Source organism: Jaculus jaculus, chromosome 16 (assembly GCF_020740685.1).
Source record: "Jaculus jaculus isolate mJacJac1 chromosome 16, mJacJac1.mat.Y.cur, whole genome shotgun sequence".
Taxonomy (NCBI): Eukaryota; Metazoa; Chordata; class Mammalia; order Rodentia; family Dipodidae; genus Jaculus; species Jaculus jaculus.
In genome coordinates, this window is record NC_059117.1 from 4,952,955 (window position 1) to 4,977,673 (window position 24,719).

Sequence of the window (24,719 nt, forward strand, 5' to 3'; positions counted from 1 at the left end):
ACTTGGCTAAAGACCGTAGTTCTAGGAGCTAAGTTTTTCCGAGCTTTATGTGCTCAATTCAGTTTTTCGTACCAGACATGATTTCCTTCCCACAAAATGGGCCGTAAATCCAGTCACAGAGCCGTTGGTTACCCCCATCGCTATGTGCCACTAGTGCCCCATGGGCACATCTTGCCTGCTGGTTGCTTGTGTGCCTCGAAGGATCTATTGCTTATTAGGACAGTGGATGACTTCTCTCCCCCGTGGCCTGCACAGTGCTCTGCGGCACTACGGCAGCTAGCCGGCAGCGAGGAGACTTCCTGCTCAGCTCCAGACTCCGGAGCCAGTGGGCCGCCATAGCATCCGGTGCTTTCAGCACCAGCATCTCACTTTGGAATTCTGCTGGCTATCCAAGAGCACCGGAAATAGCCTGCACTGTTGGGGGGGGGGGGGCTTTGGGAAATAAAGGTAGAGGTGGGGACAAAGGAAGTTAATAGGATGAGAATAGAAGCCACTTACATTTACTCATATCTTAGGTCTTTCAATAAAAAATGTTTATAGCCTGTAATGGAGGCAGACACAGAGGACACTCAAACTGCACCAGAGCAGAAATCCAGAAGCTGCTGAGAGCTCAGCACTAAAGTAGACCTAAAACACACCCACCTCAGCTTGGGAGATTTTGCAGAAGAGTTGCGTAGAAAGGTTGTAAAGGTCACAGGGCGGGAGGGAATATACAGAGGCATTGCCCCGGCCCCTTACCACGACCGACTGCTTCTCTCACATCTCGTAACCCACAACACCAGGGGGGATACCAGCAATCCCACTGCGGAGGACCCTCTGCGGAATGGGGGCAAGGAGAAGGGAAGTGATGGTACAAACACATGATGTGTCCATGAGTTTCTATGTACCCAAAAGTTTCTACTTAATAAAAAAATACAAAAAAAAATGGGGGGCCCCAGACAACCCTAGCAGTAGTGCTGTAACACGTGATCACAGGGCCAGTGGTGGCTTTTCTTTAAATTCATTTTATTTATTTATTTGAGAGCAACAGACAGAGAGAGAGAGAGAGAGAATGGGTGCGCCAGGGCCTCCAGCCATTGCAAACGAACTCCAGACGCATGAGCCCCCTTGTGCATCTGGCTAACGTGAGTCCTGGGGAACCGAGCCTCAAACTGGGGTCCTTAGGATTCACAGGCAAGCGCTCAACCACTAAGCCATCTCTCCAGCCCCTCCAGTGGTGGTTTTTAACCGTCGGTATTGTGACGCATGTTCATGCTGCAGCACAACTGAGGAAGGAAGAACCAGTTACGCGGGAAAGTCCTACCACCTTCTCAATTGTCCCCCTACCTGGCCAGCTGCGTCATCTTTGTCGATGCACAATGTGTAGCATAGGGCACTACTTTCTCTTCTAGTGGCAGATTGTCTCGCTTACTTAACATGACTCGGAAGCATACAGGACAGGGTAGCCCTAGATTAAAATCCTTCCTCCACCCTTATCACCTTTGCCAAATCAATCTGCTCAGTTTGCCACCAATGAATGGAAGCGATAGTTCCATGCCACAGTGGCGGTGAGAAGGAAATGGGGTGGTATAGATGAAGATGGCACGCCACTGCTGGGATTAGGAGGTGCCAAGCAAAGCAAATTGCCTCTTCCCTTGGTTGTTACGCCAACTGAGCTCCTTGTCACGATTGCAGATTTTTTACATACAGTAAAGAATACACTTGAAAACTAGAGAGTTAAGTCTGTGTTCTACTTCCTCTATGAAAGGTCACTTGTTTGGAATTGTACGAACTATTTCAAGAGCGTACTAGTCAATGAACTTCTAGAGTACAATTTCTCTGGAAGAAACAATTTGCTAATTCTGGATAAGTTGCTATTCTTCCATGCCCAAAAGAATTTTGGACATAACTTACGGTGACACCGTTCGCATATACAATAAAGAACATCTAACCCTAGGGTTGTCTTTGCCAATCAGCATGGGTTTCTCATAGGATAACAATGTACAAGCAAAACGTGGTGATATGATGAGATGTGTCACCTCTACCACACAAACCAGGACCCAGAAGAAATTGCAGAAAAAGTGGTGACATGAATACTCCTTACTGCTAGCTGACAACCAGTTCCAGGGTGATGGTGACAGACACGGTGATCAACCAAAACCTATCAAAGCAGAAATCCACAGGCTACAGAGAGCTCAACACTAAACCAGACTGCCAACAGGCCAGCCATGCCTCAGGGAACATTGAAGGAGGGGGTGGGGCAGATTGAAAGAGCCACAGAGTGGGTAAGGGTATCCTGAGGCATGGTCTCTTCACTGAGGAGTGCCCCGAGTGACAGGAGCAGGGACAAGGGGATAAAAGAATATAACTGTGTGTGTGTATATATATGTGTATGTATAAAATAAAAAGATAAGCAAAACATGGTGGCATGATGGATTCTCCTTCCTACTTCTAACTATAACCTGAAAATCATTAGATCAATCCTCCAATCAGTCATATATTCATTCAATAAATGATCAGCAAAGATACATGTGTGATTGCACTAGATGTCACTGGGTATATGGTGGTAAACTGACAGATCTACTTTTAAAGAGCTTAGAGTCTGTGGCAACCCTGGACAGACATACTTGAACATCTTCCACACATATTGTAACAGATACTAAATAGGAAAGGTCATCGCTACACATGATTGGCCTATATCTACTATGGCAGGAGGAGGTAAGTCATGGCGAGCTCCCAGGATGAAGGGTAGTGATGAAGTTAGCAGCATGGAGGAAAATTCCAAGCACAGCTAGCTGCTCTGGGGCAGGCAGAGCTTGTTTCATTATGCTGGCTTTGCTTTTTTTTTAATATTTCATTTTTATTTAGTTATTTATTTGACAGATAAAGGGGAGAGAGACAAAGAGAATGGGCACACCAGGGCCTCCAGCCATGCAAACAAACTCCAGATGCATGCGCCCCTTGTACATCTGGCTAATGTGGGTCCTGGAGAATCAAACCTGGGTCCTTTGGCTTTGTAGGCAAATACCTTAACCACCAAGTTATTCCTCCAGCCCTGGCTTCTCTTGTTTTAACTGATACATGAATGAATCTCATTGCCTTGGGTAATGCTATCTGTGTTTTAAGATTCATGTTGTTATATTGTAAGTATTTATACATAGACATATTTAGTCCCTGATTTCACTCTTATATGAAAATTAAGAGCCATATATCACACTTTTCTTTCCATTGTCAAAGCACTGAGTCTACATATGGCTTCCTTTTCCATATCACCATCGAGGAAATCATATGTTCCACTTATGTACCATTCAAGTACAAAACAAAGCCATCATGCTTGTTCAAACCTACCACTGGTAGCTATGTATAGAGTTTAAATATACAAAGTCATAAGTGGTGTCTCTCTGTAGAGGGTGTCACAGAAAGGCACACACATGCACACAGAAGTGAACATGTTAAGTCAAATCAAAGTTGAACCTGAGATACGAATTTATCCTCGTCTTGGCTGCTGATTAGTTTGAATTCATAGTGCTCAGTAACCATGGCCAGGCTTCGTGTACTCATCAGAACTGAGGCAGGTGCTTGAGTCAACAAGTGGTGAGTTAGCCCAGTTTATTCAGATTTTGATCTTACCAGACGGTTACATCAGAATGTCAGAATAAAACACCTTTAAAAATGGTAAGTAACTGCAACATTGATTGAACTGGTATAGGAGAGACTTGTCACGGTTGATGTCCCCCAGAGGAGGCTTCCCATGAAAAACCGCTCAAGCTTATCCAAATCTCCCTGCCATACATAATTAAATTCCTGCATGTCTCCCAAACACAGGGAGAAGATGTGCTCCTCAGATGAAGTAAGTTTAATAATTAGGGACAAGGTTTTAGGGTTTTCAGGGATTTAGGAATATTTGGCCGATTTTATCATTTTCTGTAGGGGGACTAAGCACAGAATGAAACCCATCTGCAAGCTAACTTCTAGGAGGGCTTGGTGTGTGCGAGACATGGCTTTTGCACCCCACCCTCCTTCTCAGGAGACTGCAGTGACAGACACTGTGGACGTAAAGTACTTAGTTATCCACTTGCTGCCATCTCCCCAAGACTCAGCTTGCTCATGGTGACAAAGTCTGGGTTCAAAGAATTACAACAAATGTTTTTGTTTTCTTCTTCTCTTCTTGGCCAAATGTGTTTGAGCTGCTACTCAAACATTCTGAACTTTGTAAAATGATTTAGACAGTCAAATAACATAATATCTATTCCATGCTCAACACGTAGCCACTCAGTGTGGCTTCTTTTCCTTTTGACATACAGGTGCAACTTTCAGCACACAGGGCTAGGCGATGTGACGAGGTGACGCAACAGATCACCAGAAGCATCAACTTTGTCTCCCAGAGACACGGTGACTGTGAGGTGGCCTCACAGGAGTATAAGATTGAAGCAGTAGACACAGCATCTTAGTTGCTTCTCCCATTGCTGCCACATTGCCTCAAAGACGGGTTAAGTAAGAAGTGCTTTATCTGGGCTATAACTAGGGGTACAGGCCATCGTGGCATGGTGGCAGAACCATGAAGCAGCTAGACACACTAACCCCAGACAGGAGGCAAAGAGCTCTATGAATGTTGATGCTCAGCTTACTTTCTCCTTTTTGCCCAGTCCTGGACCAAAGTCCATGGAATGGTACTGCCCATGTTTAGCCCATATTTTGCCCATCTTAAGCCTTCCCTTCAGCCCCTCCATTGTGTTTCTCAGGAAGATCACCATGAGTTTGAGCCCAGCCTGGGACTACAGAGCGAGTTCCAGGTTAGCCTGGACTGGAGTGAGATACAACCTCGAAAATAACAAAACTGGGGCTGAAGAGATGACTGAGGGGTTAAGGCACTAGCCTAAAAAGCCTAAGGACCCAGGTTCAATTCCCAAGTACCCATGTAAAACAGATGCACAAAGTGGTGCATGCATCTGGAATTCATTTGCAGTGGGTAGAGGTTCTGGTGTGTCCATTCACCCAGTCTCTATCTGTCTCTCTCTCCTTCTTTCAAATAAAATACGCACACACACACACACACACACATATATATATATATTCCATGACAATTCTAAAGTTGACAAGATTAATGTCATGCATGAGGAAAACAGTGCCTTTAAGACCAGAAATTGAGATGAAGCCCTGGGAAGGAAAGTGTGAATGCAACAATGCATCAAACATAAGAATCTTTAAAAGGGCCATATGTTTACTTATTTTCTTGTTTGTTTATTTTTTTTTATTTGAGAGTGACAGACAGAGAGAGAAAGAGTCAGAGAGAAAGAGAGAGAGAGAGAGAGACTGGGCGCACCAGGCCCTCCAGCCATTGCAAACGAACTCCAGACACATGCACCCCCTTGTGCATCTGGCTAATGTGGGTCCGGGGGAACCAAGCCTCGAACCAGGGTTCTTAGGCTTCACAGGCAAACGCTTAACCACTAAGCTATGTCTCCAGCCCCGCGTGTTTACTTATCTAGGCATTTAAATAGTATTTAATGATCTCTACCACAAGGCACATGCTATTCCAGGCCCAGGGAGTACGGTAGTGAGCAATGCCATGTCTTTGCTCAGACACAGTGGACTAGATAAAAGAAGCACACACTGCCACGTCAGGTGGTGACAGCTGCTCTGAAAGAACAAACATTGGTTTAAGGCATAGACAACAAGGAGCATCACAGTCAGGTTCACATTGCGGGCAGAAATCACCCAACTAAGAGCAGCTTTTGGGAAAAAAGGTTTAATTTTGTCTTATAGATTTGAGGGGAAGCTCCATGATGGCAGGGAAAATAATAGTATAAGCAGAGGGTGGACATCAACCCATGGTCAACATCAGGTGGACAGTAGCAACAGGAGAGTGTGACAAACACTGACAAGGGAAAACTGGCTGTAACACCCATAAGCCCACCACCAACAATACACTGCCTCCAGAAGCCATTAATTCCCAAATCACCATCAGCTGGGAACCTAGCATTCATAACACCTAAGTTTATGGGGACACCTGAGTCAAACCACCACATTTTGCCCCTGGCCCCCATAAACTGATAACCATACAGGACATAAAGTACAATGCATTCATCCAACTTTAAAAGTGCCCATTGTTTTCATCAATCCTAATAATGTTCAAAAATCCCCATAATCCAAGGTCTTTTAGCTGAGCCATAATATCAAAAAAATCTACCCAAAACCCATAATGGCACAAAATAAACATTCACACTATAAAAGATAGCATTGGGCATAGCAAAGAAATACTCAACCAATAGAAGATTTAAACAGGACAAACATCAAATTCTATAGCTCCAAGTCCAACAACTCTAATCAATGAGAAGTCTCCAAGTCTGATAATTCTTAACCACTGACAAGTCTCTCTGCCTCTCCAGGTAGGCTACTCATAGTCCTGGAAAACTTTGTTGGGGGACACTGAATCAAGCCACCACAACGAGGAAAGGATTATTTTAAATAAAGTTGACAAAAATAAAGGCAAAAACCTACCTTACTCCAAAAAGGATGGCAATCATTAAAAAGTCAAATAACAACATGTGTTGGCAAGGATGTGGGGAAAGAGGAGCTGTCATTCACTGCTGGTGGGAGTGCAAACTTGAACAAGCAACAGGGAAATCAATATGGAGATTCCTGAAAAAGACAACAATAGAGCTTCCATCTTACCTAGCCATTCCTCTGTTGGGCATCTACCCTAAAGCCTTTCCCTTCACTGCAGAGATATTTGCTCAACCACGTCTATAGATGCTCAATTCACAATAGCTAAGAGTTGGAATCAATCCAGATGCCCATTGCTTGATAAATGGATAATGAAGATGTGGTCCATATACACAGTGGAATTCTGTTCAGCAGTAAGGAAAAATGACATAATGAAATGATATAATTTGTAGGAAGATAGCAGACTTGAAACACATCATACTAAGTGAACTTAAACATGCACAGAGAGACAAATGCCCCATGTTCTCTCTGCTCTTTGGTTCCTAAACTGCAACAGCTTGAGTGTCAGGCATAATTGACAAGCAACTCAAGGGACAGACAAAAGGGTTGGAAGGGTTTGGGGGAGGAGACCAGGCAGGGGGAGGAGATAGACACAAAACCAAATCCAAAATGAATGGGTACCGTAGAAACCTTCCTAGGAAACAAATTAAAAGATACAACCCTTGGGCTGGAGAGATGGCTTAGCCCTTAATGCATTTGCCTGCAAAGCCAAAGGACCCAGATTCAACTCCCCAAGACCCATGTAAGCCATATGCACAAGGAGGCACGTACATCTGGAGTCATTTGCAGTGACTGGAGGCCCTGTGTGCCCATTCTCTATGTGCCTCTTTCTCTCTCCTCGCTCTCTGTCAAATACATAAGCAAATAAATAAATAAAAATAAAAATCCTTTTAAAAAGAGTTATTTTTTAAAAAAAAGGATACAACCTTCAATAGGAGCATGGACGGATTGGTTAGTAAAAAGGGTCCTAGAAAGAATGGGATGAAGACTAACCCTAAAACATTTGGCTCTGTCCTGTAACTCCCAGACCAGAAATTGGTTACAACCCATGTCGACCGGAGAGACCTGCATGGTACCCAAAACCAAAAAGGCTTCTGTGAAAGCACTTGATTACCCACCTGAGGTAAAAGGTAAGACCCTGTTGCTGAAGACACCACATGCTGCTGACACAGAATAATGAGAGATCTGGCTGAATCTGGAAGGAAGCCAATTCCCAGATGGTTAGCCCATATAATGCTAAAAAGCGCTACATGAGTTGCTGGAGGAAAACAAAGCCAACAAAGTTGTGAGGAAGCAGGGGACCCTGCAATATGAAAGCACCCCGCCTGACAAGATGTGCACACCAGTGCAGTACTGGCGCACAGCCTAGGTGGCTCTCTGACTGGCTAAGAGATCGGCTCAGTGGGAAGAAACCCATAGCTGGAATTAGGGCCCATGACAGAATCCTATGGATACAAGATTATGGGTTCCAGTGAGAAGCTCCCACCAGTCTTTGGCCAAAGTCTCCACGTTAACAATGCTTAACCCCTTTAACTTCTCCTGATCTCACTCTCTGTGGGAGAACTTTTAAGAAAGCAGTGAACAACAAGAACAACCAAAATCTATCAACAAGACAAGAAAAGATAGCCAGCGCCCTGGTGGGAGATGAACCAGCCCTCACACAGCAGCTAGGGCCCGGGTGGAAGCACGGAGGAACTGGCGAGATGAGCAAGAGCGCTGCTCCCACGGCGAGCCTGACAACCTGCGCCAGGGTGATGGAGACAGACACTGAGGACACTCCAAATGCACCAAAGCAGAAGTTCGTAAGCTGCTAATAGCTCAACACTAATGTAGGCTTAAAGCACACCCACCAAGGCTCAGGAAATTTTGTGGAAGAGGGGGAAGAAAGAATGCAAGAGCCACAGGATGTGAGAGAATATCCAGCTGCCCCCCACCCCTGGTAGTGACTGTTGCTCTCCCAACTCAGAACCCACAACTCCTGGTGCATAGCAGCAATCCTACTAAGGAGTGCACTCAGTGGAGTGCAGCAGAGAGGAGGGAAATGATGGTACCAAGACATGATGTGTCAGTAAAAAGTTTCTATTTAAAATAAAAGAAAGTTAAGAAAAATAAATACAAAGAAAAGTTGGGGCTTAGGATATTAACAAGGAAGATCACTTAGGAGTCTAGAATATGGGTTTCTTGGACCAGTGGCTTATATGTTAATATTTAGCTAATTTAGTCTAAAATTATTTGCACCATAAATTTTGACTGATTTTATTAAACTTGCTATGTACAGGTGGGTCTCATGAATGTCTGTTTTTTTCCAAATTTGTGAATACATGCAATGTTTGATTTTTGTTGTTGTTGTTTTTTGAGGTAGGGTTTCACTCTAGCCCAGGCTGATCTGGAATTCACTATGTACTCTCAGGGTGGCCTTGAACTTACAGCAATCATCCTACCTCTGCCTCCTGAGTGCTTGGGATTAAAGGCATGTGCCATCACTCCCAGATATGATTAACTTTTTATTTTATTTTTTTGCTACGTGGCCAAGGTCTTTTGAGATGACTGGAAGAAAGGGAAAGGGCGAATAATCTTTCTCTCTAAGTGCTGATGTATTTTCTTGAGCCCTAGTGGCATGAATCTCGGAGTGGCTTATGTTTCCACAAGGTTGGCCAGGCAGACTTACAGGTGTGAGTGTCCAGTCCTCAGTCCTGTACCCTTACCAAATACATCAGTCTATTACAAATTTAACCTTTGTTGAACTCTCTGGCCCTGGGTAGCAAAATGCAGCTATCCTTTATGCCAGTATACCAGTTCCAATAAGGTTTTCTGTCATCCTTCCTTTGTCTTAGAAAGTTCATAAGCCAAGCCTCAAAGTTCAGTTCTCTATGCACTTAGCATTTTCAAACTCTCATCATAAGAGTCTATAATACTTGGCTTAACACTCCAGAAGGCATCTTTAGTTGCAAGTACCAAGTCCATGCCCATTCCTCCAAAACAAAAGTTCAAAAAGACCAAAATCCACATGGTCATATTTACCTCACCCCACTGCTGATACCAATTCTGTGGTAGACAGCTTCAGGCAGTTGAGATGAACTACCAATCCAGGCACAGTTATGGAGGAAAGAATATTTATTGACGCTTATAGATGCAGGAGAAGTTTCGAAATGGCAGAAGTTGGCCCCCTTTCATGGGACCAAGCAGAGAGATAAAAGCCAAAAGCCACAGCAGCACCACAAACAAGCACATTTCAGGGACACCAGGCAGAACTCAGGCACTTTGCACATCTTTAGACTGGAATTCCAGCTCCACCACCACACCTGGACCCTAAGATTCATCGAGTAACACCTCCTCCTTCCAGGTGGCTGCAGATCTACGTTACTCACTTTAATAAAATCCTGAATATATTGGGGGCCATCCATTAAAACTACCACAGCTCTCCCCCAGGTTTTTGTGCCATGTTTAACTTCCATGTAGAATGTTTATGGTGCAGGGTCCAGTACTTAACTCCAACGAAAACCGAAGTATTAGGAAGGAATTAGGTCAGTGGCCCTGGTTCTGGCAGACTGTACAAGGGAGGAGTCTCTTTGCAGTTTACTTTTTGGTCACATAAACTCTGGCTGAAGGGAAAAAGTTCACATAGTCAAAAGTCAGCTCTCCCTTTCAGCCTTCCAACAGGGATTCCCTAGTCTGAAAATACCAGGATTTCTGATCAAAATATGCACTTCAAAGAGACAAATTCGTGTTTGTGATAGTGGTTATACCTTTAGGCCAATGAATGGAAAATTCTGGAAAATGAACTCAACATTTTTATTGCCAATTACTAGAAGTATATTATTTGACTAGAAACAAAGTGCCCATATCAAACTCGAACCCACAAACCGCAGTCATTTCCTAAGGGTGGGGGAGAATCTCTAATTGGTGATGAAGCGGGAAACTTTAAAGTTTGTACTGTTTTTCCCTCACCGTATCCTTAGAACTGCCGGGAGAGGACTCACCGCGGCGTTGCTCGTGTCTTCCTGTAGGAATGGTGGCACAACGGGGAGCTGAAATTCTAAGAACGTGGAGTAAGAAGAAATAAATAAATAAGCTCATGAGTAAGTCCACTGAGAATCCCAAATGCAAAGCCATGGCTTGCTCTAATCTTCCGGGATCACATAACATCCTTAAATTATAGTTTATGTCACAGAGGCATATAATTATACTATTGCAAGGGTCATACGCATTATCTTGTCCAACTCACAGTTTGGGGATAAGGGAATTTAAATGAGGGAAAATCAAGCAAGTTGCTTAATTTAGTTCGAAACAAAGGCAGGAAAGGAATACCTCCACGCCTGTCCTGTGCTGAGCCTCCTTTGGTGATGCCCTGCAGATAACAGGCACCTGTTGAGAAGAAAGGAGTAATGCTACGCACATAAGAGTCAGAAAAGCGCTGGAGAAAGGACTTAGCAGTTATGAGCTTGCCTATAAAGCCAAAGGACCTAGGTTTGGTTCTCCAGGATCCACAAAGCCAAATGCATAAGGTGGTGCATGTGTCTAGAGTTTGTTTGCAGTCGCTGGAGGCCCTGGTGTGCCCATTCTGTTATTCATTCTCTCTCTCTCTCTTAAATAAATAAAAATAAAAATAAAATAAAATATTTTAAAAGAGAAAATTCACAAAGCATGAGATATTTGATATTATTTAGTGATTCTCTTATCCTTCTTAGAATTTAAGGGACTATTTCAAAGAAAAAAAATGATTCTTTTTCTCCCTCTTAATAAACTTCCCTAGGTAAACTATTATCTCAGCACAGGGCCAACAAGTAATTCCTGTAAGATTTCAGATATAGACTCAAATGCTAGTGACAGAAATGTTTCCAATTTTGAATTATTTCAAATTGAAATAATGAAGATGAGAAGCAACTTTGAGCATAAAATTTATTTATGTTTCACATCTACATTATCCATGTTGCCCAAAGGCACTTTTCCACTGGGCATGAAGCAAATACTCAGGGGACAGAACATTCCACTTGGAATATGCCAACTCTTGTAGAGGTTTTGGTTTTGCAGCTGTTTGGACTGGGGATGCTCAACCTATAGGATATATTTTAGACTTGACAGGTCATCCAGTCTCTGTACAGCTGCCCCACTGTCCCTTACAGAGAAAGGGCATTCAGGCATGATATGTAAGGGACGAGTGGGGTTGTGTTCCAGTAAACCACTATTATGGAGACTGCAATTTAAATTCAGTATCATTTTCATAATTTTCTTGTGTCACAAAATGTTATACCTTGTCTAATTTTCCGTAACTCTTAAACTATAAAAACCATTCACAAAATCAGGTGCAGGGTCAAATTTGGCCTGTGACTTTGTTTCCCGTTCTTAATGAGACTAAAACAGAGAGAAGTTGAAGTTAGAAATACCTAGTTTCAAAATTTGTTTATGTTTGGAGTTGTAACTTAACTCTTCTCTGCCATACTTGGTCCATCTATAAGTATGCTAACACTGCTCTGTCAGGTCCTTAAGGGCACTGTGTACGTTGACAACCACAGGAGGCCCAGGAGACCCTATGGACAGCACATCTGTAATATGGATTATCTGCTCTGCTTTCTCCTATCTCTAACCCCTGTACCACATATTCACACATAACTTTAAAAAAAATAAAATCTTCTTTTAATCCTATGTTTTTCTTCCCTTTTTCCCCCAAGAACTTTTAAAACTCCAACTTTTCTGAAGACTTTACCTAGGACTTGGGTTATGATGGTAGGAAAGTCAGTGTTCTCCGTAATATAGACTACTTTTTCCTTTTCTATCTTGATTTCTGATGAGAAAACACAAGATCAAGAGTAGCCTTTCTCAGGCTTGACAAGCCACAGCTATCGGAGGCAGCCCCCGTGTGGACTTGGATGATGAGTTCAGGCCAGAAAGAGCAAACATCAGTGAATTCTTGTTCCTTCTAGGTGGGTAGACTTCAGCTTGTTGACTGAATCACAGCTCAGGGTCTTCTACAGCTCTCACTGGGAGTCATTGCCTGCTGAGATGCATCGTTCGACATTTGCTGCACTTTCTCAAGCTTGATATAGGAGCCAAGTCAGACGACCCCCAAACAGCCAGAGTGCTTCCCTTGGGACACACGTCAGCCTCCACGCACTGTAGAGCTTTGAGAAGTTCTCTCTTGCCATGTGGCCAACAGCAAAGTGCCCCAAGCCTTCCTCTGAAACCACCTGCAATCCTCAAATGGACATGGGATGACTAAAGGGCAGATGGATACATTTGAATGGAAAGGGCAGGTATCATTTTCCTTGGCACAAAAAGCCAAAGGGGATTTGATAAAACGGAGAGTGAGTAGGGTAGAAAAACTCAAGCCTGCTTGCATGAGCTAAACTTTATATATAACAGGTTTTCTACTTTAAATGGCTACACAGAGCTTCCAATTAAGACATTTTAATACTTATTTCTTTCAAGTCATTACAGTCACCATGAATGAGAAACTTTGTTCACATATAGCTCTTTCTCATCTCTCACTTAAGAAGGTGGACATGAAGAGGGATTTCCAAAGGAACGCCAGGTTCTAAAAGGGAAGCATTTCAAGACAATGACGGAGTTCACAGTAGCTGAGTCCAAGAGCGGTCTCAGGGAAGACATTCAGCTCACTTACACTTAAGAGGACGTGTGCGCTGCAGCTGGCAGGGGTGCCCATGCGTGAAGACAGCATTCCTGCCAGGCAGCCCCGACTGCCCTGCTCGGTAGAACCTGCGCCTAGCCAGGCATGGTGGTGCACACTTTTAATCCTAGTGCTCTGGAGGCCCAGGTAGGATTGCTGTGAGTTCAAGACCACCCTGAGACTACATATGAATTCCAGGTCAGGCTAGGCTAGAGTAAGACCCTACCTTGAAAAAACAAAAACAAAAATGAAAGAAAAAAAAAAAGAAGAAAAAGAATATGAGCCTAGGGCTGCTCTCTGTGCCTGGGGTGCACATGGCCAGGAGACTTCTCCAGCAGCTCCAGACCACCTGGTCCATGCTGCTGCCGCTAAGGTCGACACCCACGTTTAGGGTTCTTGACACAGCAGAGCAGAGGCAAGGGTCAGTCAGGGCTCCCCACTTCTATTTGTGGGAAAGAAAGGGGTACACTATCAGACCTGCCGTGTTCCCTCCTGAGAGCCATGGAAAAGGCTGATCATAGCCTGAGGCTACCAGTCTGGCTGCCCCAGGGCCAAACAAATCAACTTCTGGTGGTGCATCTGTGATTCACTCATGGCTTGCCAAGTAGGAAGTTTCCAGTAAGTTGTGCTGAAGCTTGGAGGCTCCACAGCCAGACAACCCAGGCTTGAACCCAGCTCCTCCTGGGCTCGCACTGCATCTTTAGTGTATGCAGATTCACTCTCCACTGCCCAGCTTTCTCCTGGGTGTGCCATGCGTGCCATGCAAGAGGGGCTTCCAGTCTGTCCTCGTTGCCCAGCACATGGGAGCCAAGCTTATCAGCGTGGAAGCTCATTCACTCAGCTTCTCCCACTAGCCACCAAATTTAGAGGTGGAATTTATCGTTGAGGTTTTTAAGCTCAAAGTCACTTCCACCTCCATTTATTCACTTCAACCATACGTTCACTTACTTACAAGCATTTATTTAACGTGGCAGGTATGTCGTGCAAGCCCTGAGCTCTTTTACTTGTGGCACTTACATTCTAGGAGGCACAAAGGGCGCCAGACAGAGAAGCATACGCTCAGAGGCTAGTGGGAAGAACTGGGAAGAAAATGCACACCACCAAGTGAGCATTCAACAGGGGCAAGCACTGACTTGACTCTATTGGAAAGAGGGCAGGGAGTTGTAATTTGAGCAAGGACGATTTAGCTGAGGTATGCAGATGGGGTCACAGTTGTCAAGGGTGTGGGCAGCAGCTAGGGGTCAATTCAAGACTAATAGCATCGCACGTGAAGCCCCAGGTGGACAGCGCCTCTGAGACACAGATGGTGGACTGCACGTTCTTAGCATGTGAATGGACAGGACTGCTTCATCTAGGGCTGGAGAAATAAGCAATGGGAGGTCTTACAAGACTCAGATGGACCATCTGGGGGGATTTCATTTTTTTAATACAATATTTATTTGAGAGACAGACAGAGAATGAGGATGAGTGTGCCAGAACCACCTGTCACTGCAGACATGCATGTGCCATTTTGTGCATCTGGCTTTCTGTGAATTTTGAGGAATCAAACTCGGGTCATCAGGTTGTGCAAGGAAGTCCCTTTAGCCGTTTCTCAGCACTTGGAATTTTGTGTTGTATTATTATTATTATTATTATTTATTTATTTGCAAGCAAAGAGAGGCAGAGAGAAGAGAAATAGGCAGAGAGAGAATGGGCATGCCAAGGCCTCTAGCCACTGCAAACTAACTCCAGATGCATGTACGACCTTGTGCATGTGGCTTTACATGGGTCCTGGGAAATCAAACTCTCATCAGTAGGCTTTGCAAGCAAGTACCTTAACCACTGAACAATCTCTCCAGCCCAGGAACTTCTTTTGTAAATTTTTATTTTTATTTGAGTCAGAGAGAAAGAGAGAGAGAGAGAGAGAGAGAGAGAGGTGTTGAGGGAATCAGTGTGCCAGGGCCTCTAGCAACTGCAAATGAATGCCAGATGCATGAGCCATTTTGTGAATCTGGCTTACATGTTAGCTGGAGAATTGAACATGGGTCCTTAGGCTTCACAGGCAAGTGCCTTAACCATTAAACCATCTCTCCAGCCCAGAAATTTCTTTTTTAACTTTAGGTTTTGTGGCGTTTTGAGTAGAATGGCATGTACAGAATGGACTGGAGGCAGAGGAAGCTGAGAATCCAGAGGTACTACTTGCAGCAACCTCAGGTGAGATGCACAAGGGTTTAAAAGCAAGACAGTGGTAATGATACTTTGTGAAAATGATACATTTCAGTAGGATCTGGTTAAAAAATGGAAGCAAGGTGGAGGAGGAGGAGGATAGGATTGTGATTCTCTTGAGCAAGTAGGTAAATATTGGTTCTATTTTACTGGGATTTAAGAGGAGAAATAATTTAATTTTGAAAATGCGTTGAGGTGTTTGTATGACAGTTACATGTAGATGTCTCTGAAGTAGTGGACTGCATGCCCTTTATGATAAAGGGGAAACATTAGCCTATTTGATAGGCAGGATCACCAGGAGAAGAATCTAAGGTCTGTATTCCAAGTGGGGATGCTGGAGTAGGCTGAATGCAGGTGAAAAGTGGCAGAAGAAGCAGAAGAAAATCCTGGCTTTAGAAGTCAGCTAAGAACTAAGAATTAAAAAAGAGCATTCTGGAAGTACAGGCACATCAACTGAGGGATGCTGCAAGCCGGTTAGCGTTGCATGTGCATGCACTTGGCCTCCGAAGGCATCAATGAATGTAGTCACTGGGAAAGAGCCAGAGGATGGCCAGGCAGCATGGTGCAGAGGGAGAAAGCCAAAAGGTGCTTCAGGTGAATACGTTTTCTTTTCTAGATACTAGTCTATATTCTTTCCTTTCATTGCCCAAATTATCATAGTTTTTGCTGTCTTCTTTTTTGTCTGAGGCTTCTTAGGAATCGCCTACTCAATGTTGGGTCAAAACACCTGACCAGAAGCAGCTTAGGGGAGGAAAGGGTTTATTTCAGTTCATAGTTTCAAGACATGTCATTGTGGCAAGGAAAGCACGGCAGAGCAGGCAGCTGGGGCATCACATCTTCATATCGGCAGGAAGGAAGCAGCCTGAATGAGCTTCTCTGAACACCCAGTACACTGGACTCCACGCCAGACTTCAGTGGCACACCTCACCTAGCAAGGCTCTATCTTCCAAAGGCTCCACCAGCTGAGAGCTAAGTATGGGGCTTAATCACAGAAACTTGAGGCTACAGGGGGGAATTTTACCTTCAAATCACCACATCACTGACTCCCTTCCTTATTTCCAACCAAAGCCCACAAAGTCTAGTTCAGTTGTGATTTGGCTATGAATTATCCCCTGAACAGTCATGTGCTGAAAGCTTTGTCCTGAATGAAATGGCCAGAGGTGGAACTTTGGGGAAGCGATTAGGGCTTTGAACTCATCAGTAGATTAACACATTGATTGAATCTCCACATGATTGTTCATTGAGAGGAATCTTGAAAGTGGACTGGCTGCAGGAAGCAGATCACTGACGCATGTCTTTGAGGGGGTACCATATACTCAGACCCTAAAAACTACTTTCTGGCTGCCCTATGGCGAGCAGCTCTGCTATTTTGTCTTTCAGGGTGTTTTAAACTCATCCCAAGTCTACACCACTTGTTGTAGTCACGTTCGCATTTCTGGAAGAAAGCAGCCAACCAAAAGTCCCAGTGCTGTTCAAACATCCCCTTAGTCCAAGGTCTTTTAATTGAGCCGTAATACCAAAACAACAAAATAAAATAAACCCACCATAATGCCACAGAATAAACATTCACACTGCATAAGATGGCACTGGGCATATGAAGGGAAGATTGATCCAATACAAGATTTTAAAACAAACAGGGCAAACATGACATTCTATAGGTCCAAGTCTGACATCTTTAAACCAGTCTCTGGAGTTCCAATTCTGCCCCTTCAGCTCATCTGCTCAAAGTCTGAAGTAAACTCCATCTGCTGCTAGCAGCTGTCCTTGGCAGCCTTCCCACAATCCTGGCCTCTCTACTGGGTCTTTACTGCAATCCTTGGTTCATCCTCATGGCTCCATCAAGTCTCCACACAGGTAATCTAACAGCCCTGCCTCACATTGCCCATACCCATTTAACAGGAAAAAAAAACAAACAAAAAAACAAACAAACAAAACAAACAAACAAAAAAAACAAAACAAAACAAAAAAAACCAAGTTGAAAATTCAATGATCCTCTCTTTTTCAAAATATTTTATTTAATTATTTCATTTTGAGAGGGAGAGATAAAAAGGAAGATAGAGAAAGGGATGGGCACTAGCCCCTGCAAACAAACTCCAGACACATGTGCCATGCTGTGCATCTGGCTTGCATGGATACTGGGGAATCAAACCTGGGTCCTTAGGCTTCACAGGCCTCAGTACCTTGACCAATAAGCCATCTCTCCAGCACCCCCCTATTTTCTAAAAAATTATTTGTTAATTTCATTTTGAGAGAGAGAGAGAGGTAGTTAGAGAGAGAATACAATAACCATCTCTTTCCTGCACTTGTTATATTCCAAAGTACTAGGTGAGCTACCAATTTATTAATCCGTGGGGAGGGATTAAATCAGAGTTTGAAGAACAGCAAATTCCTTCAGCATTCAGGCCTCTTACCTCAAAATCATACCCATTCTTCCCGCTAAACCAATGCAGATCAGCTGCTTCAATCTCAGTGGTTGTAATCTCTTAAACAATTGCACCTGAATGGGCAGAAGTTTCAGCCCAAAAGATTTCATTTCTTTCTGTGCCATATCCCTTTGCTAATAGCAGTCCATTTCTAACCAATGAAACTCTGCACAAGTTCTCAGGACACAGGCAGGCAGAATGCAAAAGCCTCTCACACACACTGCTTCTAGATTGGTCCCTACAAAGTTCTTCCTCACCGTCATAAGCCAAACCTCACAGCCCAAGGTTGTTACTGTATTCAGATCTCTCAACTCTGACCAAAGAATCCATCAAGCTGTACTTAAAGTACTACAAGGGGTCTCTTAGATCAAATTTCAAATCCTACTATATTCCTCCTGTAAGCAGTTCCAAAAGTCATACAGCCAGATATCTAGTAGCAGTGACCCATCCTGTGGTACCAATTTTACAGCTGCAGTCAGGTTCACATTGCTGGCAGAAAGCACCTGACCAAGAGCAGCTTGTGGGTTTATTTTGGCTTGCTGACTTGAAGGGAAGCTCCAGGATGGCAGGGAAACGAAAGCATGAGCTGGGGGTGGGGTGGGGGTGGGGGAGGGATATCACCTCCTGGGTCACATCGGGTGGGCAATAGCAGAAAGGAGAGTATGCTAGACCACGGAAAGGGGAAGCTGGCTATACCACCTATAAGTCTGCCCCCCACAACATCTCCAACAAGGTAGAAAGTCAAACTGAGTCTAGTAGCTCATGTTTACACCATTGCCACAGACCCTAAAATCTACATCTGCTTGCCCATCACTGTATGTTTGAACATCACCACAGCCCCTAAGATGACCTACATCTTCTTGCTCCCCTTGACAAACTGCTGGCTAACAGATTCTCATTGCCAGTGGAAGAGGCGCACTTCGAGATCAGACTGCAGCACCTGTCACACTGATTAGAATGTAAAGGAGCTGATGAAAGAGTGGACGAGACCTGGCTCACCCAGGGAGAATGATATGACCAGAGAGAGGGCTCTTTTCACAGGGTGAGAAGCACTGTACAGATGACCCTACATGCTGGCTGTTTGGTCCAGAGTCAATCCCAGTACTTATTAGTGTCCATTTCCTTGAAATATCATGTGCTCACATTCTAGATCACTTCTTCCCCAGGGTGCCAAGATGTCCACTATTTCCCCTATCACTCATTTTTTTTTTCTTTTCGAAGCTTAATGTAGTTGGGTGGAAGTAGCCCCGCAGCCTCCAGAATGCCGCCCGTATTCTAGCTCACTGCTCCGAGCTCTCCCTTCCACTGGACTCCCAGGCATGACACAATGCAGAAGCGTTTGACGGTTCATCAGCTAAAGAGAAGGACAAAGAGCAAGGAAGGTGGGGAGAAGAGGAATCCAGGTTAGCTTCACCTCAGACCTAAAAGGATCATGGTTCTCAACCAGTTTGGATTTGAGGACTTCTGGACTTAAGTAAAATCAGTGTAAGGTGAGTGTTGCATCTTCTCATCCTTTCTTTCTGGGGTTTCATTCTATGAATAAAGTATTTTGGTGTCCCCCCCAAATTCAAATGTTGAAACTAATTCCCAGTGTGTTGACATCTGAAGAGGAGGTCATGAGAGTGAGGCTCCTTGCGTGGATCAGGGTCCTTGATGAGCCGTGTGAAGAAGACACAGCAAGAAGCTTCCCCTACCCAGTGGTCAGCAAGTGGGCCCCTGCTAGGAACGGAGCTGACCACCACCTTGATCTTGGATATAAGCCCCCAGGACTGAGAGAAATACACATGTACTCTTTAAGCCTGTAGCATTTGGTTTTAGCTGCCCATGCCAAGGCAGTTCGGATCCTCTCAGTTTCCATGATGCCAGAAATACATTTGGTTTCCTGCGGGGAAGGGTGATCTGCTGTGCCTGGAGTGCGGCAGCTTGAGGATCTGAGTCACCCAGCATTTTCCAGGTGCCTTGTTTTTACAGGGCCTCAGTGCCACAGGCTTTCAAATCTCATAGCTAGTTGGATGCCAAGCTAATGCCCCAAGAACTTTATAGCCTATTTTGATTGCTGGGTCTTTGTGGAGTCCTTTATTCTTGTGAGTTAAATGTTTAAAATTTTTATTTTTAGGGGGCAGGAGGGTTGGGGGGAGCAGTTAAATGTGTGAGTGTCTGCTTTTTAGACTATAAACTCAACTAAGTTTTCTTTTCTGCATTTTCCTTGTCACATTTGAGTGTTCTGGCTAAAACAACATCTGACAACAAATGTTACTTATTCTTCAATGTTTCTAAGAATGTATATGACAGGGTAGACAGCGTGAAATGCTGTGTCTTCCAGGAAGGTTTGTTGAAACAACAGGTCCAGAACATCATGGGCCAGTGCTTTTTCAGGGGGGTGTAGGAAGATTTTGCTTTGGTGATTTTTAAAAAAGAATGATCATATTCTTTTGTGTGTGTGTTGGGTGGCATGTACTGTGGTGTGCGCTCGTGCGCGTGGATGCCTGCACCAGAAGTCATGCTCACGAGTGGAGGACCGAGGAGGACGCAGGTAACTTCGTTTGTAGCTCTTCCACCCAATCTCCTTGAGACAGAGTCTCTTGCTGACCTAGAGATCTTCGTTTGACCAGGGAGCCCCAGTGACCCTGCTGGCTGAGGTAACAGGCACGTGGCTATGCCCAGCTTTTTAAGTCGGTGCAGAGCATCTGGCTCAGGAACTTGGGTTCTCATGCTTGGGTATCAAGAGCTATTATCTGCTGACCCATCTCTCTGGCATCAGAGATTTTTCTCTTGTTCCTTCCTACTTCTGTAGTTTCTCTATTTTTGTCTTGGTGAGTGGTTCTAAATAATGATTCCATTATTATCTCACACATTGTTCATCTCTGTGAATGAACTTTCAGTTTGTTCAGTTACTTGTACATTTTTTTCCATTTCATACACTTTTCTTTTCATTTGCTGCTTTTTATCTTCTTTGGGCTTACTCTTGTCTTTTCCTAGATTCCTAAACTGTACATGTCACTCAAGTGTCTTCATTCTTTTCCCTCACAGATCCATGTATATAAGGACAGAACATTCTTCTCAATTGCTTTAGAGTATGATTCAACATTGTCTTTGCACACCTGGGTTATAGCTTTTCTCTTGAACTCATGGTTTATTTTAAAGTGAGTTTCTAGGCCAGGCATGGTGGTACGCACTTGTAATACCAGGACTTGGGAGGTGAAGGCAGGAGGATCAGTAGTTCAAGGCAAGTCTCAGTTATATAGTGAGTTCAAGGCCCGTCTGGGCCACCAGAGACGAGTTTTTAGTTTAAAGTGTGTTTTATTGTTTTTTAAATTATTGACTATTTATTTTTCTTGGAAGTGCTAAGCTCTTGTTTCATGTTAGGGTCAGGGCACATTATGGGTTACTATTATTGGTTGGCTTTACTATTTTTAAGCTTTATTTGGGGGTTGACTATTATTGCCTTGATGCTTTCAGAATCATAAGGCCTTTGTCTTTTTATTCTGTCATTATTGGGAGTGGGGTCTGATTCAGACCCAGGCTGACCTGGAACCCATTTCAAAGCAAAAATCTCAACCTCCCAGCTGACAGCATAAAGGGTGTAGAGCAACGCACACCCTTAGGGACTTTGGCTTTACAAGGTTATCTGTTTGTATCAATCCCCAACCTTACATAAATACTCTGTGCTGTTTTTAATGAATGTGTATGTTGCCAAGTTGAATTTTGGAATTTGCCATTAAATTGCTCTACCCTGCTCACTAGACTATTTAAACAGCAGGCAAACTCAACACCTATGATTACTTCTGCTATTGTCTTGGAGTACAAGAGCTATTAACTTGGACCCTTAAGTTCTTAACCTGAATATATGTAAAGTTGGATTTGCACAGGTAAGAACACTGCAGAAAATTAGAAAACCCAAGCATCAAATTAACTCAGGATGCAAAAATGTCTACATTATAATACAAGGAACACAAAAAAATCAAGACAATGCAATCCCACCAAAATTATAAATCCATCAGAAATGACTCACAATGATACTGTATTAGATAAAATGCCTGACAAAGATTTCAAAATTTTATTTTAATCTGTACTTGGAGAAATCAAAGGAATCAAATAAGTAAACAAAACTCTTGAAGGAGCACACAGGAAGCCAACTTAATGAAATAGTGAGGTCAATACAAGACATGAGTAAGGAGATAGAAATGCTGAAGAAAAACCAGGCAGAAATCTTAGCAATGAAAACCACAGTAAGTCAAATAAAAAAAATTCTGGAAAGTCTCATCAGTAAAATGGATGGAGAGAACAGAACATCTAAACTAAAAGACCAGGTGGCAGATTTAATATAGTCCAACAAAGAAAACGAAACTAATAGGAAGGCATGAATGGGAATTTCAAGATATTCAGGACACTATGAAAAGACCAAACATAGAACTCAGGGTACAGCAGAAGGAGAAGAATTGCACTCCAAAGGCATAGTAGGCATTTTCAACAAAATCATAGAAGAAAGTTTCCCCAAATTGGGAAAGAAATGTCAATGCAGATACAGGAAGATTTTAGAACACTAAACAGACAAAACCATGTTATAACTAAACTACTAAACACTCAAACCAAAGAAAATATATGGAAAGCAGTTACAGGTAAAAAAGCAAGTCAATTATGAAGGCAAACCCATCAGGATCACAACAGATTACTCAACACAAAATTTAAAAGGCAGAAGGGCTAGGAATGATATATTCTAAGTTCTGATAGATAAAAACTGTCAACCAAGATTACCTTATCCTGAAAAGGAATCTATCCAAATTGATGGAGAAATAAGGACATTCCACAACAAAAACAGGCTAAAGGAATTTATGACAACTAAACCAGCTCTACAGAAAATACATGAAGGAATCCTTCATGCTGAAGAGAAAGCAGTGCACACACATGAGGAAACAGGAAAAATAAAATCCTCAAATAACAGTTAAAACAAGAGAGTAAAAGGAAAACAGGAAGCACTACAAAACAAGAAGGCAAAAAAAAGTACATGTCTTTCAAAAATAATTCTCAATAGCAATGGCTTTGATGCCCCAACTAAAAGACAAAGGCTTGCAGATGGATTAAAAGGGAGGATCTAACTGTTTATTGCCTCCAGGAAACTCATCTCTCAATAAAATACAGACACTATCTTAGAGTGAACGGATGGAAAACAGTATTTCAAGCAGATGGGCCTGGGAAACAAGCAAGGTTGCTATCCTAATATCTGACAAGATAGACTTCAAACCAACATTAATGAGGAAAGATAAAGAATGTCACTTTATACTGATTAAAGGAACACTTCAACAAGAAGGCATTAGAATCCTAAACATTTATGCACCTACCATGGGGGCTCCCAATTTCATCAAATAAACACTATCTGACTTAAGGTCACAGATAACAACAAACACAATTGTAGTGGGTGACTTCAATACCTCACTCTCATCAATTGACAGGTCATCCCAGCACGAAACAAACAGAGAGGCATCTGAATTAAATGATGTCATGGATCAAGTGTACCTAACAGATATCTACAGAACATTCCATCCACATGCTGCAGAATAGACATTTTTCTTAGCAGCACAAGAATGTTGTCTAAAATAGGACATATATTAGGACACAAAGCCAATATTAACAAATACAGGAAAATTGAAATAATTCCCTGTACTCTATTTGATCACAATGGGAGTAAACTACAAATCAGCAACAAGAAAAACTGCAGAGCACATACAGGAAAAAAAAAAAAAAAAACAGGCTCTGTAGGCACAACAGAATATTAAAGATGCTATAGCAATCACAAAAATAATTGAACTGGGAGAAAAATGACTATTATATACCTTTTGTCTACATATACTAAAAAGCATAAAGTAAGATTACACAGGATATACCTGGATCATCCTGTCTCAGTGGCAGGAGTGTCTCATGGTGAGGAGGCTACCTGAGGTCACAGACGGCCTGCGGTAGGCAAGGCCTGGCCTGCGTGACAAGCCATCTGAGACTCAACCACGGGCTCCCCCTTGTCTTCATGGCCAAGGCTCTGAAGTTAAAGAGCTGAAAGAGCAGAGCAATCAGTCGGTAAGGGAGATGTTCACGCAAGCTCCAACGAGCAGCGACTCCCAGGCCAAGCACCTCCAACCACGAAGGGACATGGCCGGAGCATCAAAAGGGTGGGCTGGAGAAACGAAATACCTGAGCCCATTTTCACACACGTCGTTCCAGAACCAAGTCACTAGTGACAAGAACTGTCCAGGCTCAACTATGGTCACATGGGGGTCAGGGACTGGGCAGGGCCAACGTGAGACACGGGGAGGTCTTTTCCTTCAACGGTACTCCAGGGGCTCTGGTCAAAACTCAGTGGTTCCCAGAATCCCAGTTACTCAGTAACTAAAATCAAGATTCACACCCAGTGCAACATTGAGAACTGATTTTTAATATGTTGTAAGTAAACCACACAGCTTTAAGAATGATTACAAGCTGGGCAAAAGTCATTCTACTGACATAGGACATGAAAACGTCACAGTGATTAAAGCAACTCTTTAAGCCATCAGTGCCATGTTGTCACACCTCCTTCCTACCCACGAGGATGACTGAGAAGTACTCGCCTGCCATGGGAAATAGCCACTGCCACGCCCATCAGGCCCCAAGGAGTGGCTAGACAGACTGTGGGCATCACTAAATCCACCTGGCACCCATCTCAACGGTGACTTATCCAAAGCCTTGGGCAGACTGAGAGAGAGCCCTCGCGCAGCACGAGAGCGCGCGGGTCCCGCCAGGCACCATCACAACGGAACGTGCGCCTCCGGGAGCGCAGCGGGGAAACAGGACCTCGCCGAGCTGAGGGCACAGCCTTCACCGCGTGCGCTGCCTTCGTGAAAATGCCAGGTGGAAAACTGGAGCCAGGACTTTACAACATGAAAGAACAGCAATACAAATATGTGAAATACGCATTTTATACTGTGGGAAATACAGTACAGATCAGCAAAGCA